This window comes from Myotis daubentonii, chromosome 17 (assembly GCF_963259705.1).
Source record: "Myotis daubentonii chromosome 17, mMyoDau2.1, whole genome shotgun sequence".
Lineage (NCBI taxonomy): Eukaryota > Metazoa > Chordata > Mammalia > Chiroptera > Vespertilionidae > Myotis > Myotis daubentonii.
The window spans coordinates 20,649,631-20,665,588 of record NC_081856.1 but is presented as its reverse complement, the minus strand read 5'-3'; the positions used below and the strand labels follow the sequence as shown (position 1 = coordinate 20,665,588).

The following is a 15,958-nucleotide window of genomic DNA, read 5'->3' as shown; positions in this document are numbered from 1 at the left end:
TCCCGAGACTGGACACAGCGAGCCTGGGGCAGCATTATGAAGCCAGGGAGACATTATATTGCTGCAAGATTCTGTCTTCCTCCAACTTTTTATTTATCATTTTCCCTTGGGGGAATCTTCAAACTTCTCATTAGTCATTGGCAAATATGACGCATTTAACTTTTTCAGATTGTCCAAATATTTTCCTTTTTTTTTTCAAGAACAGGTGAGACTAGTTAGAAAACAACTGTAAGTGTCTCACAACTAAAGGAGAGCAAACATCTACCTGCCTCCCCCAAAAAGGAAAGCATCACCAAAGCTCCAAGCAGCATTCGAGCTGAAGTTATCCCCTGTGATTTTAAACCCCATGAATCAACCGAGTTAACCCGGGAATTCAGTGTGTGCCTTTCCTGGTGCTGTGTGTGCGTGTGAGGAAATAGCACTAATTACACAGCTTTTCTTCAGAGCCTTGACGCAACATCCAAAAAATAAAGTAATCATCCTTTTAAAAATCTCAAATAGTAGTTTAGGTTGATATTAAGGAAAATTACGGGACTAAAAGTGGGGGTAGGAAGGCCATGGAAATTAAGGGGGGAAGGGGGAAATACATGTTACAAGTTGCCAACCACTGAGTACAAACATTAAAAATAACGTTTTCTCGCAGGGCCCTCGGGGGTCCCGGCTCTGTCTCCTGCTTCAACAGTGTTTGGAGGAACAGACCCCGGCCGCCCCTTTTCCAGCCTCAGGCCACTCTCCTGCGTCTCATCCAGTCACCACCTCAGAACCACCTCTGAGACCAGCCAACACACCATTGTTTTTCTACCTTAACTCCTTATCGCCGAACAACAACGAGCTCCCAAAATCGTCAGAATCATTCTACCGAGGTGGAGGCTGCGGTCAACCGCCCGGCCAGCCTGCACCTGCGGGCCCCACACCTACCTCTCTCTGGGCTTCTAGTTCCACCTCCACGACGTGGCTCTGGAGGGCGCCGCTTCTTCCTGGAGTTGGAAGCCCGAGGGCACCCAGCGTCTCTTAACAATGCAAAGCCAGCGCTGCAGCTGCATTCTCTCCAGGACGAGCTGAACCTCCCCAAGGTGAGTGGGCAAAACTCAGGGCGCCACGGAAGCAGCCCTGGCCTTGGAGAGGAAGCCGAACCAGGCCCTTGTGGACCTGCAGGCCCTGGGTTCTACCCTCGCACACCCTCATCCTGTGACTTCCTGCAGCACCACTTCCGGGTGAGCAGGTGAAACTCATCAAGAAGATGGGCCACACCTGACTCACCTCTGCAGCGCCCAGAGACCTTTGAGGGGCCCCTTTGCACCCCCTGGTGTCTGGTTTTTCCCTGAACCTCTCCCTGAAACTACTAGCCATTCTTTTAACCACCCTGAAGCTCTCTCCCATGCATTGCACCAAATAAAATAATAAAGCTTTTTGCAGCAAAAAAAAAAAAAAAAAAAAGGAAGGAAGGAAGGAATAACTTTTCCTGATAAAGCTGGAACTTCCGATCATGGAGGAAACAATGTATTATTCACTAAATGGTATTGGAACACATTACCAATCATTTGTACGACAAGTTACAGTAGCTCACATGTTATACAGCATCAAAATAAGTTCCACTTAGATTACAGATTTAAATATAAAAATTAAATCATAAAATATTAACGGAAAGGAGGAGTGATGATTTACATAAGTGTGGTGTAGCCTTTTTGAGGATTGTGCCCCAAGCAAAAACCACTCAAAGAAGATACTGTTAAATTTGATCATATAAAAATTAGAACTTGTGTACATCAAAGATCCACTATGAAAAGAAAAATGAGACAATACAAAAAAGTCAGTAAAAAATATTGGTAACAAAAGTTTCTCACAAATAAATTTTAAAAATGAAAACAATAGAAAAAAATTACAAATGAAATGAAAAAGCACTTTACAAAAGATGAAATCAACCAGTCTATAAGCATATGGAAAAGTGTACAAAGCACTAGTAATCAAAGAAATGCACATTAAAACAATAATGAGATATGTTTCATCCATCAAATCATCAAAAGTGTTTTAAAGCTAAAATTCTAGAGATTGGAAAGTGTTCAGGAAAATGGTCCTTCTGAGAAGCACAAATTAATATACTCTTCTGGAAGTCAGTTGGGCAACATATATATATATGAAAATACCTAAAATTGTTCTTGCCCCTTTTCTCAAGGATCTCACTCTGGAAGTCTTCCTTGTATAGTAAGCATAAGTAACAATTTAATAATATATACCTGAGAATCACAGAGCAGATCGGCTCACTCAAATCCATTTCTACTCCCTTGTAGAATATTTCTGTCAATAAATATAGATCTACATAATCGATTCTAATGACTTCATAATATTGCATTGTGTGGTTGTAAGATAACTTATGTAGCCATTTCCATGCTAATTGACATTGAGGACATGTCAAGATTTCTTATTTAAAAAGTGCTTCAGAGAATGTCCTATTCAATACATCTTTGCACACATCTCAAATTGCTTAATATCAGTTCCCAGATGTAGAATGATTGAGTCAAAGGGTGCCCATTTAAAATATAAATACGTATTTTTAAAAACTTGTAGCAATTTATTCCCATCAGTAACACACTGGTGCCATTTTCACACACCCTTGCATCAGAGCATGTTAACAACCTGTTTAAACATTCTCTCTTATAGATTTTTTAAAACGTATTTCATTGCTTTATTTGGCAATCCTTATTTTACATGCATAACATGAATTTGCCTAATTTTCTATTCCCATTTTTTCTAATTTTTTATTCTTTCCATTTTAAAAAAAAGTTTTGTTATAATATTAACTTTGCATATGTGCTGCAAATAGTTTCTCCAAATATAGTTATTTCTTATCTTGTTTACGTTAACGTTTTAGTACAAAGTTTTTAAATCTCTACATGGCTACCCCTTTAAACATTTCCTTTATGGTTTCCATACTTGATGTCTGTTTCAGGGAGTCCCTCCTACTCAGCACAACCAGGTAGGTCTCACTGGCCTCCTGCAGGGCACCCAGAGCTGCACCCTGGAAGTTTGCGAGTCAGAAGTTCAGTGGACTTCCCATAATGCCTGATTTCACCAAGTGCCGAAGTGCCAGGCCGGTAACAATGAGGTCTGTTTGCCCATCCACTAAGGGTGCGCTCTCTCCGGTGGCTTTGGTAGCCAGTTGCTTCTCCGGTGCTTTACCACCAGGAGATTGGTCAGCAGCCTGCTCTGAAGGAGCCACGGTACAGCGACCTCTTTACTTAGGCCCCTCGCTGTCCCCCCCCCCCCCACACACACACACACACCTCTTTTTAATAGTGTGAAGGAGGTGGGTGGTGTCAGACATAATACCTCAAACTACATAACTGGGATACTGTGACAATTAAAGATTTAACCTTTGTAAAGGTTAAATCCTTTGTAAGGTATTTACCGTGATTTCTGACGCATTGTAGGACCTCAAGAAAGCATTGCTGGTGTTTTTGTCATTATAAACTTCAATTGGTCTTCCAGCGGTTCTCAACCTTGGCTGCACATTAGAATCACCTGGGAATCTTTTTAAAATCCTGATTGCTGGGCCTCATCCTCCGGAAATTCTGTTTCTTGGTTACTAATGTCATGGCTCCACCCCATAACAAAGAAACAGAATTTCCGGAGGATGAGGCCCAGAAATCAGGATTTTAAAAAGATTCCCAGGTGATTCTAATGTGCAGCCAAGGTTGAGAACCGCTGTCTTAGACTCGTGGTCTGCAAACTGCGGCTCGCGAGCCACATGTGGCTCTTTGGCCCCTTGAGTGCGGCTCTTCCTAAGCCTTAGGAGTACCTTACTTAAGTCAATAACAATGTACCTACCTATATAGTTTAAGTTTAAAAAATTTGGCTCTCAAAAGAAATTTCAATCGTTGTACTGTTGATATTTGGCTCTGTTGACTAATGAGTTTGCCTACCACTGTCTTAGACCAAGGGGAAGGAGTTTAGCACAGATGCACCCATGAAACAAAGTCTATGCTTTTGTCTTTCACTGAGATAGGCTACTTCTCAAAAGAAACGCATATAATTATTTTACCTCCCGGAAATGTTGTGACAATTTACTAATTAATACTATAAAGTGCTTTGGAAACATCAAGTGAAATAAAAAATGCTAAATATTGTATGGCAGCTTTCCTTTGAATAACATCTTCAATACACAGTCGTGTAGCCTGATTTAATTAAACAATACAAAGTTAAATAATACAGAGCAAAGGAAGAGGTAAATTAAGAGGCATAATCCAGAAGGGAATGTTTTCAGATGAGATTTAAAAATAGGGTGAATCAATGAGGCAGAGAGACACTGAAAAGCTGTTTTACTTGAGAGAAGATAGAGACAGGTCTCTTCTTAGACAATCTGCTACATTCCCTGGGACCTCATTAGGACATTAAATGCATCAGCATCTCAAATAACAGCGAATGTTAATAGCGATCATTGGTGAGACAGGGAAGAGCACTTAGTTACCCTTTGGGAGAGTAAATGCAATCATTACCCAGAACTGTCAGATAAAAGTTGAAAATGTAATAAATTGTGTTTGGCTAACAATGAAGATCTGTGCTTCTCGTCTAGACTTTAGAGTTGCTCCCGGGAAGCACTTGCTCAACCAGGGACTCCCTTTCCGGGCCACCTGGCATCTAAGGGAAGCCGCGTGGCTATTCCGGCTGATGGCGGGTTATTAGAAGTGATGTGTGTCCCTTCCAGACTGAGGCGGATAATTAGTAGCTGTGCTCTTGCCATAATCGTTTCCCTTCCCTCAGTACCTCTGATACCTCCATGTTGACGTTAGTGGCATCCAGACACGGAAGGAGCCTGCATCCCAGCTCCCCTCCTTGGAGGGAAGCAACCCGGGAGAGCTGCCCACACCAAACACCCACCTTGGGCCAAGCACGGGCGAGAAATAAAACTGTATCTGTTAAACCACTGGTACTTAGAGTCGTTCGTTACCATTCCTAGACACTTTTTACCGTTCTTAGTAACGCATTTGTACTTCTAACGTTTCATGTTTGACCAGTTGTCACAGGCTGTGCAAAGGATAGAGCGAATGGAGCAGGGTGGACACAAAAGCTCTGGCTGGAAGAATACAGGTGCGATGTGAGAAGTGAGAGAGAGATCACAGCAAATTGGTCCGTATGGCCGAAATGAAGAGCTGGGCAATGGTCCACTCTTCAGTTCGGCACAGAGGTCCATAAGACAAGAAACATTCCTTCAAAGTGGTTGGATTTCAGAAACCAAATGTTGTAAAATTCTTTAGTGAAAGCAGTTTTCCTTGAGTATTGGATGAGTTAGTCAGACTAGAGTGGACAAGGACTGGAGTGAAACTGAGTGGAGAAAAGAAATGTAAAATGCTTCTTCCAGAAACTTGCCATTAAAGGGAGGAAACACGTATAAAGGTCGCTAGAGGAAGCTGCAAGAATGAGGGAAAGACTTGTTTTGTTATGGGATTGGAGTGACTGGTAGATATTCCTGGAAATACTGCAGCAGAGAGGGATGATGGGAGAGACAGGAGAGCTCCTGAGAAAATGGGAACTTGTATAAAATCTATGTGGGTAGACTTGCTTTGGATGGCAGGAAAATCCCCTTTCTCTAACAAACCAGGGGCAAGCCCAGGGGCAAATTGGAGGAGGGATGGCTGCCTGCTCTCACTATGGGGATTGTAAAGAATTTAAGGGATATGGACAATAATGTTTCAGTCAATAATAAAAAAAAGGGGGGGGGGGAATTATGTCAAGACAATGTACAATGAAATAGGAATGAAAATATATAATACCAAGTAAAGAGGAAGACTGGCCCTAGCTGTTTTGGCTCAGTGGATAGAACATCGGTTTGTGGACTAAAGGGTTTCAGGCTCAAATATCGTCAAGGACCTTGGTTGCAGGGTCCTCCCCGTCCTGGGCCCTGGTTGGGGCTCGTGCAAGAGACAACCGATCAATGTGTTTCTCTCACATCGATGTTTTTCTTCTGTCTTTCCCTCTCCCTTCTACTCTTCCTAAAAATCAATGGAAAAGTATCCTCAGGTGAGTATTAACAAAAAAAAGAAGAAGAAGAAGGAGAAGAAGGAGAAGAAGAAGAAGAAGAAGAAGAAGAAGAAGAAGAAGAAGAAGAAGAAGAAGAAGAAGAAGAAGAAGAAGAAGAAGAAGACTGCAAGGATACAGATATAGGGATAGAGTCACATAAAAAATACAGATGTGAAATATAGTAAAAACAATGCAAAGAAGGAAAAGACAGCCTTCTTATAGATACTGCAATATAGTTGATAGTTATCCTGCAAATATTCAGAGTTGAATGAGGAAGAATTAAACTAATTATTATCAAGGGTGTACCAAGTAATGGACAGACTAGTTTGACAAATATTTTCTCATTCATTCCACATCACAACTGCATTGGTATTATCTTCATTTTTTTCTAATGAGTCAGCTGGAATTCAGGTCACAGCTATCAAGTAACAGAGCTACCATTCAAACTCATGTCGTGTGACTGAAAACCTCACCATCCCTTTACACTTCCAAACTGCTGTTGCTTTAGGCAATGAAAGAGCATTCACTTTGGAGACAAATAAACCAGAATCGATATATATTGTTTCCACACCTCAGTTCCTATAGTGTCAACTTTCTGAGAACAAGGTCTATGTCTTTTTCACCTTCGTATTACTTACGCATAACACAGTGGTTAAGTATATTAAAAGTGTCCAGTAAGTGCCGTGGCCAGGTGGCTCGGTTGGTTGGAACATCATCCCATACACCAGAAAAGTGGCAGGTTTAATTCCCAGTCAGGGTACATACTTAGGTTACAGGTTCCACCCCTCATCATAACACTTATGAGAGGCAAGTGATCAATGTTTCTCTCTCCTTTCTTCTCTCTAAAATCAATAAAAATATATTCTCAGGTGAGGATTTTTTTAAAAAGTGTCCAATAAATGATTGTAGTACTAAATTTCATTTCCTTATGTCTATTTCCATATTCACAGCAGGATAAAATAAAAATATTACAAAGGAAGACAAGTGAAAGTGAAAAATGTTTTTTTTAAAAACTTGTAATGAGGTAACCAAGAAACAACTAAGATGGAAAAGTAATCTATGGTGTAGATTGCATAAAATAGTCTATGTAATGGCCAGGGTTATTTGAGTGATTTGCACATGTTGATGACAACAGACCTATGTCACTGGCAATAGACAAGGATAGCACATTCCTGCTCTATGCCAGATCCTAATATTTTTATGTGGGTATATTCAAAAAGTCTAAACAGCATATTGTTGTCAATTAAGTATTATCAAATATTCCAAAAGTGCTCTCTGTGTTCCAAAACCTGCATTGAATTTTAAAATTACATTTCTATGTTCACACAGCAAATAATTATGTTTTTGCTTAAGTTGATTTTAACTCTTTTTCAGACTCCATTTGAAGAAGCCCAAAGAGCCCTCCTTTTAAAGACCAGATTTTAATTTACACAATTTTAACAACATGGAGTTAAGAGTTTGGAAGCAAAATAATGCATATTCTAACAAAAGTTCACAGTTTTAGGTATCAAAGGAAATCATAATATGCATAACGCACAATAAGCAACATTTGCAAACTATATGTATGGAGCGTGGGTACATCTGGCATAATATTTAATTTGAATATTATATTTGTGTTATGCACTCAGCATGTCAAATAGCACCACTTATTTCAGTCCCCCAAATTAATGACATATTGAAATGCTTCACTTCAAGTCTATAACCAGCCAAGCCCCAAACCAAAAATCATATGAAAAGGGAATGGTCTGAGCTAACGTTAAAACATCAGATTTTATTTTTATTTTAAAAAATTAATTTTACAAATGATACATGATTTTTAAGTGAAATTCAAGCCAAAACACAAGGAAATAATGATTTTAAATCCAACAAGCCAGAAGGTTTTCTTACTAACCATAAGTGAACATCAGCCTAGACATCTCTAGGCATAAAACCAGATAAATAATAAAGAGGTAGAAAGAGGTATAAGTGACTATAAAATAGGGATTGTTTTTATGCATGTTTTAAAATTACTTAATGATAGTTTCACTTAACAAAACAGAATGAAATGTAAAACATTCTAATTTTGGATAAATTTTTAAACCAAATTGATAAAAGTATTAATATTCCCTCTAGATTCTTTTGCTCTCCAGTGTTTGGGCTGGATATGGAGGTCTGAGTAGAGGTGAAATACCTTCGGATGGGGTTGGGGGGTTCTTGACACACACAATCCACTAGTCACTCACTCACTCAGAGGTTCTAACAGACCCTTGGGAGGAGTAAATATGATAAATAATGCTTCTCAAGCCCCTCAAGTTGATAGTACTCGTTTTACAGGTAGTAAAATACTATATTCTTCCTCAAGTTCATAATAGAAATGCAAGAAAATGCCAGGGTTAACTAGCTATGACTTTATTTTCTTATTTCCCAGGAACATAGTGCTTGAATGTGTTTCCGAAGAGGACCATCTTCCTATCTGACCTGCTGATGGAGTAACATGCCTTCCTATATATAGTTCATAGACTATGGCTGCAAGCACTTTTTTTCTCTTTGAGATAGAAAATAAACTGTGTAATTATTCACATCCACAAATTAAAGTCACAATGAAAATAAGATGAAATCTGAATATGAAGAACATAAAATATCAAATATGTGTTTACAGATGTGTTAAAAACAAAGAATCAGTGAAGGAGAGAAAGCTATGAAGATATTCACTAGCCACCCTTAAAAATCTTCAGTAATTACAAGGATGTGAAGTGTTGAAATTATGTTATGCATTTGAGGAAATGGAAAAATCCATAAAATCCATTTTTATATTATAAAATATTTTAAGAAGTATCTGTTTGTCTACCTAATGGCCCATTTGGCAGTAAGTACCTTTGTAATCGCCAAATAAATTTACAAGCCTAGGAGATTATCGTTGCTTTCTATTTCTTTTCTAAAATAAACTCTCTATATGCAATTAGAAGGGCAATGGAGTGTGTATAGACTTAAGAATAATGGAAGGTTGTGAAGTGAGGGGTTGTCCTTTCTTGAATAAATAAGAAGGTGAAACTTGCTACTTTCAGTCACTGGTAAAAAAAATTTCTTTTATATTTAATGATGATATCTGGAAGAATGGTTGCTGCTGCTGAAATTATATTTAATTAATTAGATACTGCTCTCTGTACCTGAACCATGCCTACAAATTCATTTATGTACCACTAGGTGGCAGTAGGCTATCTAGGGCAGCATTGACCTTATCTTGATTATGCAACACCTTCTCTTTACAGCTTCTGAAGCTTCCCAACTATTACATGTCTCCTTTAGAAGATTTTTTTTGTTGTTAAGATATAACTGAGTTAACAAAGAAGAATTAATTAGGTATCTGTTTCCAAAAGAAATATTAGAATCAGGATTTAAAGAAAGATGGCCTCGAACATTGCTGAATATTGCTGTATGGCTCTGCATCCCATTGAGTTGAGGCGTACTGCACACACTGAATCAAGTTAGATAGACGCTGGAATGTTTGAATAGGTTTTGTCACCACTTACCTTAATTTAGGCTACAAAACTGCTCTGACATGCTTCATAGAGGCAGAGCTTTCCTGCTTCTGCTCCTTCAGGTGAGTTTTAAACTGGCTGCTTACTCTTATCAAGATGAAAATTACCTTTTATCCTGCTAATGAGCTTTGAAGCACAGTTTCTCCTTGCAGGACTCTTATTCCTCGAAAGTAGACTGAAGAAATTATTGCTGGATCCCTCTGCTCTTTCTTTTACCGCTTGCAAGCCTAGGCGTGGTTCAAAACTGTCAACTCTGTTAGGAGTCACACTCAGTCAGAATCAGTACTTTCTTGCTTACATCCTCGTCTGTAAACCTCTCTAATATAGTCCTCTTTTGAAGCTTCTTTTACTATGGGAGGATTTTTTCCCACACGCTCACTTAAGCTATCCTACTAAGTTGGCAGTGTTCAGGATCTCCTCAGATCTCTCTAAAAAGAAGCTCTGCTGTCTTGTCTTTCATTGTCCTTCAATATATTTTAAAGTTGACAGATGAGATTGATATTAAAGCTTCTATAGACAACAATCATGTCCTCCTTCGCACCTTAATCAGCATCAGGATCTATAAAAACAAAGAAACAAGAAAACAGATTCCCTCGTAACTGTAGTCTGAGATTGTTTTCAACATGTCTATTTCAGTGCCATACTATATTTTAAAATATTTTTTAAAAAGTCCATGCATTTAAAAGAAAACCAGCTATAACATTAGCATTAGTAATTAGATAATATGGGGAGCTAGATGGTACCAAAACAAACAAACAAACAAAAAGCAGTGAAGAGCTGCTCTGACCAAACTCATATGCAAATCGCTTTCTTTTAAAATAGTATCATGTATCAACACAAATTACATTTCTGGGTCGTGGCACGTCAAACTACCCACAAATGAAGGATGACTTAATTGCTTGGACCACAAGTCAGAAGAGCTCAGTTGGCAAATATAAAAATATATTGGTGCTATTTGCATTTGCATTTGAGTAACCAGTGATTTCATTTTAATGCCCAAGTCTAGGTAACAAAGAAACCCCCAGGTAGTGAAACACATCTTGCAAAGCCATGGATACAATCCCTGACCAGGGTGTCTAAGGGTGCAGAGGACACATTGGTCTTGTCAGCTACATCCGTGGGCATAGGAAATACCGTTGTCAGCTCAGCACCTTCAAATTCAGATCACAATATTTGAGAGTGTATGTCTTTATAGGTTAAACAGTTAAGCATTTACAGAGATTTGCTGCCTGTACCACCACCTTTAAATGACCTCCTAAAAATCTTTTAATAATTAATTATTATTCTAAATATCTAATGTTACTGTTAATAGCTTAGCTTGCTTCTCATAATTTCACCTAACAATGTATTTCCAATAAATAGTCACAGCAGAGTGAGGCTTGCTATATTTTAGAGTTTACTATGCAGCAGCCCAAATAAAGTAAAAATATATAGAAGAGAAAAAATATGACACAAAGAATAGGACATGTCTGCAGGCCTTGTATTAAATGTGATTCCAAAGCAAGTAATGATAAAATGTAGACTATAGACCCTCCATTTCTTCTAACCCATTATCTCTAAGATGATGTTGCTTTCATATTTTCTAAACTTTGTAATCCAAACGGCAAACTTCATTCAGGAAAAATAAAAACCGGCCATTGCTGATTACCATAGCCTGGATCATAGACATTTAAATCAAAAGTCACTTGAGTTGGAAAAGGTTTAAGTTTTTTCAATAAATTATTTTTTATAATGACTATAAAAGTTATATAGCACACAGAGGCTAGCTGGAGCTAGATACTTTACTGTACCTGAATTGTGGGGAATACTTTCTGAGACATAAAGCTGACAATCAGACATCCAAGTGTGACCGGGAAATAGCAGCCCCTGAAAGATTACAGTGTGAATTTAGTAACCTTAAAGGCAAAAGCCATTGTCCTTTCACTCCTGGACCAGGAGACAGAATGGGCAAATGACAATACAAACACATGTAAGGAGATCAGAAAGATAAAATCATACTCCAAAATCGCTTGTCAAAGCTGAAAGTGAGAATTTTCGCCCCACAAAAAAAATCTTTATTTCTTCTGCTATTTAAAAAGTCGTTCGATGATCATAGTTAAAATATAAGCATGAAATGGCTTAATTTACAAAGTTAAACTGAAAATTATCCATTATTGTAACTCAATAAAGTCACTGACATTGCAATATAATCATCAAGTATTTTAAATGGCATGAGTTTTCTTCAAAAATAGAATTACTAGTAAAGAAGTTCAAATATCTGTGATTAAGCAAAAATACATATTGTTCATGAATATCATCATTATTTTTAAATTCATTCTTGATCCAAACAACATGAAAGAATATGGTTTTAGGTAATGAAATTTGAGGGGCAAATAATGGAGAGCAAAAGAACCTAAAGGAAATATTAACACTTTTATTCATGCAATCTTTTATTCTTGGCTTTTATAATTGTGAAAAAATGCTATACACATAATAAACAGTAAATATCTGTGTCACCTATAAATCTCTTCACTTTTTATAAAAATATTTAAAGTAACTTATGAGAAACCCCACTCTTGACCCTCCTACCCCAGGAAGTGTTCAGTAAACTTCTTTTAGATTTTTTTCTGCATGGACCTAGCCACACAGCCTTTTGTTTAATAACAAATATGACTGTGGAATATTCTAAGTTGCTTTTGAATTTAATTATGTGTCAGAGTGTCTATCCAGAATATATCAGCATTCTATTTTATAGAATGAAGACACGATAATTTAATTGTTTGCTTACTGAACAACATTTAGGTTGTTTTGTATTTTCTGCCATTTCATAAAATCCTTATACATATATCTATTACTTATGTCATTATTTCCATAGGGTAGATTCTTAGGTGTCAGAATCCAAGCCACCTTCCCATAAAGATTGTACCAATTTTCACTACAACAATTTTCCTCATGACTCTGAGTTATGACATATGACAATATGTTAACTTTTTAAAATGTGGACTATTTTAAAAATTTGTTTTAATTTCTATTTTCTCTTTCTTTTTTATTTTAATTTTTCCAACACCATTTATGCCCTGTTCCACCTCCACTCTCTGAATATCTTTGTATGTCATTTTTTTGACATTTATGTTTCTTTGTTTAAGTGCTAGATTAAATTATTTTCCTATTGGATAGCTTCTTGTTGTTTTGCAGAAGCTCTTTTCATAGTTGATGTGTTTATTTTCTTCTCCTAATCTATCATTAGTCTTTTAACATTGTTTATGGTCTCTTCCTTTGCAGAACAGGAATTTTAATTTGTTCTGTAGTTAAATATGTCAACCTTATCTTGTGTGAGTCCTTCAATTTTTGCCTTGTTTAGGAAAACCTCTTCACCTCAGTCTCTAAAATACCATCATTATAAATATAGTAATGCTATCATTGTGTTACTTTAAATGTCTTTCTAAATCCACATATAATTGATTTAACTCTGATTCTAATTAAATAATAAAATATAAGTAGAAATACTCTTCAAATACTTACAGAATAATGAAACCTGTGGGCAATAAATAGCTGAAGTTTAAAAAGAAAAATAGTTCGACAAACCTGATTATCTTTTTTGATTAAAAAAAAAAAAATGCCGCCCTGGACGGCTTGGCTCAGTGGATAGAGCGTCGGCCTGCAGATTGAAGGGTCCCAGGTTCGATTCTGGCCAAGGGCACATGCCTGGGTTGCAGGCTTGATCCCCAGTGGGGGGCGTGCAGGAGGCAGCCAATCAATGATTCTCTCCCATCATTGATGTTTCTATCTCTCTCTCCTTCTCCCTTCTTCTCTAAAATCAATAAAGAAATATATATATTTTTAAAAATGCCACAACTAAATGAATTGATCAGTGAAGACAAGATGTGTAATAAAGTTAGACCTTTGACATATGTTGGCTCTTTAAACTTTCATAAAAATTAATTCAAATTGGCTCTAAGGTGAAACTATCAGTCAACTTAATTGACATAAATTGGACCATAAACAACAGAAATAGTAATAATAATGATGTAACCACCTATAGGAAGGAAGAAAATGATATCGCACCAAGATCACTGACAGATCCAGATTCACAAAGCTTTTACATAAACAATCTAGAAGGAAGAAAAATAACATAATCATCAATTTAACAAATGTCACTGAACTGAAAAGTGCACTCCACGCATTCAGAAGCGCTATAAAACAAGATTCTTCCGAAGGATGGAAACACAGTGAGATATCCAAATCAGAATTGACTCTGAGCCAAATCACAGCCCTTCTTCTATCCGTATACCAGTTAATTCAGTCAAATCAACACTTTGCAAACTGGCTAGAGACAAATCCATTCAGTTTGAGATAGCAGGGGGAGACGGAGCACCTCCACAATCTGGCAGTCTGGGCATTCAGGAGAATGGAGAAGCAAAGAGGGTGTGGGTGCTGATGGCCTGGGAACATAAAAAGTTCCACAGCGATGGCCCCCACCCCCTGTGACATTCGAACATGGCCCAAGCAGTGAATTGCTGCCCCAATCTACCCGCACTTGAAAGTTATGACAGAAAAAGTAAATAAAATACAAACCAACAATGCTCATTAAAAGTGACTGCACTGGTTTAGATGAAACAGTCACAGAAGCATAATAAAGTGTTAACATTAAATCCACATACCATTTTAGTGTTTGCAAAATGCTTCCACACAGCCTCCTTTGATTAATACCCTGAGGCAGTAAGAGAAGCCATGATTAATAGATCCATTTTCCTCCTGAAGCTAAGTAGGATCAAGAAAATTGCCAAAGATTGCACAGCTCCTCTGCTGAGAACCCGTGATTCCTACAACACCGGCTCACACCTTTAAAAGCAATTTGCAAAGAAGAGCAATCAGGTTTAGGCATCTGTAAAAATTCGTAATTCAAAAACTTCATTTTAAAAGAAAAAGCAAATAAATACATTAAATGTATTCATTGTCCTCAAATCTGTGTACCTACTTTTCCTCAGCCTTCCTTCCATCCTTGTATTTTACCAGGACCCTTGTTCTCAAAACAGTGGGAATATGAGAAGCAACTCCAGGGAGTAAGAATACAGAGTGGGGCAAAAGTAGGTTTACACTCATGAGTACATGAAACAGAGTTTATTCTGGTGGTATTATGTATTAAGTATTGTATTATTTTCCATAAGAACAACTGTAAACTTACTTTCGCCTCATCTGTATTTAAGTACGTGGATTACAAAACAATCTTCTTGGAAACTCTCAACTTCTTATTCATGAGACAATGGGAGGTTTTTTGTTGTTGTTATTTGTTTGTTTTCGGAAACACCTAAGGCCTAGGAGGCTCCCAAGTCATGTTTGGGATTGACTTTTAAAGTCGTCATGCCACGTGGTAATTTCCATTTTCCACATGGGTATTACACTACAATAGACAGACAGCCGAGACCACTGTATGCAAATGATGGCCCCTTCAGGTAGCCTGAATAAAATACTTCATTAGAGGAATATTATTATTATGTTAAGGAACTCTTCTCATGATGCCTTGTAGCTGTTGATTTCCTTTTTATAATACTTCCTTAACAACATGTAAATATAGCACCAATGTGAACAACTCAATCAGTATCGTTTTCAGCCAGATACAATAATAAATAAAATACAAGTTGAATGTTTCTCAAACATAAATTAAAAATGATTATGTCCAACAATACTGCCTTGCTAGAATAGATCAAATGACCTCATCAAAATTGTTTGAGAAGGTGTCAAACTTAGCCATGTTTAAATTTCAAAATTTAACTGTGAAAAACTCTCTAGCTAACCATCTGTTGATCTAGTTCCTCCTAAATATAATCAAATTTCTTTCAAACAGAAACTCTTGCATTGACAGAGTGAATGAGTCCAAATATTTGGTTTACTAGATCTTCACTTTAACTAATCAAATAAAATTAATCTTTCAACTGAAGTGAAGTTTACATTTGTCTGTTTGATCTACAATGTTTTTGAAGGATTTCACAATATTTTGTACACTACAAAAAGCATAGCTACTTTTATTTCCATTTCAAACAGCTGGCCTGAGTATATAATCATAGATAAAAAATGTCCTTAATTGGGATGTCATCTCTAAATTTTACTGGATTTCAGTCCTATTTATAAAAGAGAGCATAGTTGCAAAAATACTCATATTACAGAAACATTTTAATTCCAAAAAGTGTTAGGTAGTCATGGTTCTAATATGTGCATTCAGTTTTTGGGAAATGATTTAGCTCCAGGTGGTGTTTAAGGCTCAGAAGGCCTAAGGAAGACATCCTCAAAGACTATGAGATGAGAGACTGTTGATTTAGTGGAGGGCTGTTGATAAAAATGGGGCAGACTATTTACTAATGTTGACTAGTAAAGTTCTATGAGGAACTAGGAGAATTTATGTTTCAACACACCATCACTTCACATAACTCTCCTTTCTACCATATGTG

General features: G+C 37.3%; 1 long non-coding RNA gene across 2 annotated transcripts; it reads right to left on the bottom strand.

Annotated features, from left to right (window-relative positions):
- Positions 1 to 7,766: 7,766 nt before the first annotated feature.
- Positions 7,767 to 15,450, bottom strand: LOC132220113 (uncharacterized). Of its 2 annotated transcripts, XR_009449688.1 has the most exons (4): positions 14,174 to 15,450; positions 11,324 to 11,399; positions 9,525 to 10,092; positions 7,767 to 8,260 (listed from the first exon to the last, which is right to left on the bottom strand). It is a non-coding gene; the product is annotated as an uncharacterized LOC132220113 (long non-coding RNA). The 2 variants fall into 2 exon arrangements; XR_009449689.1 differs by having other exon boundaries at positions 7,767 to 10,092.
- Between the last annotated feature and the right edge of the window lie 508 nt (positions 15,451 to 15,958).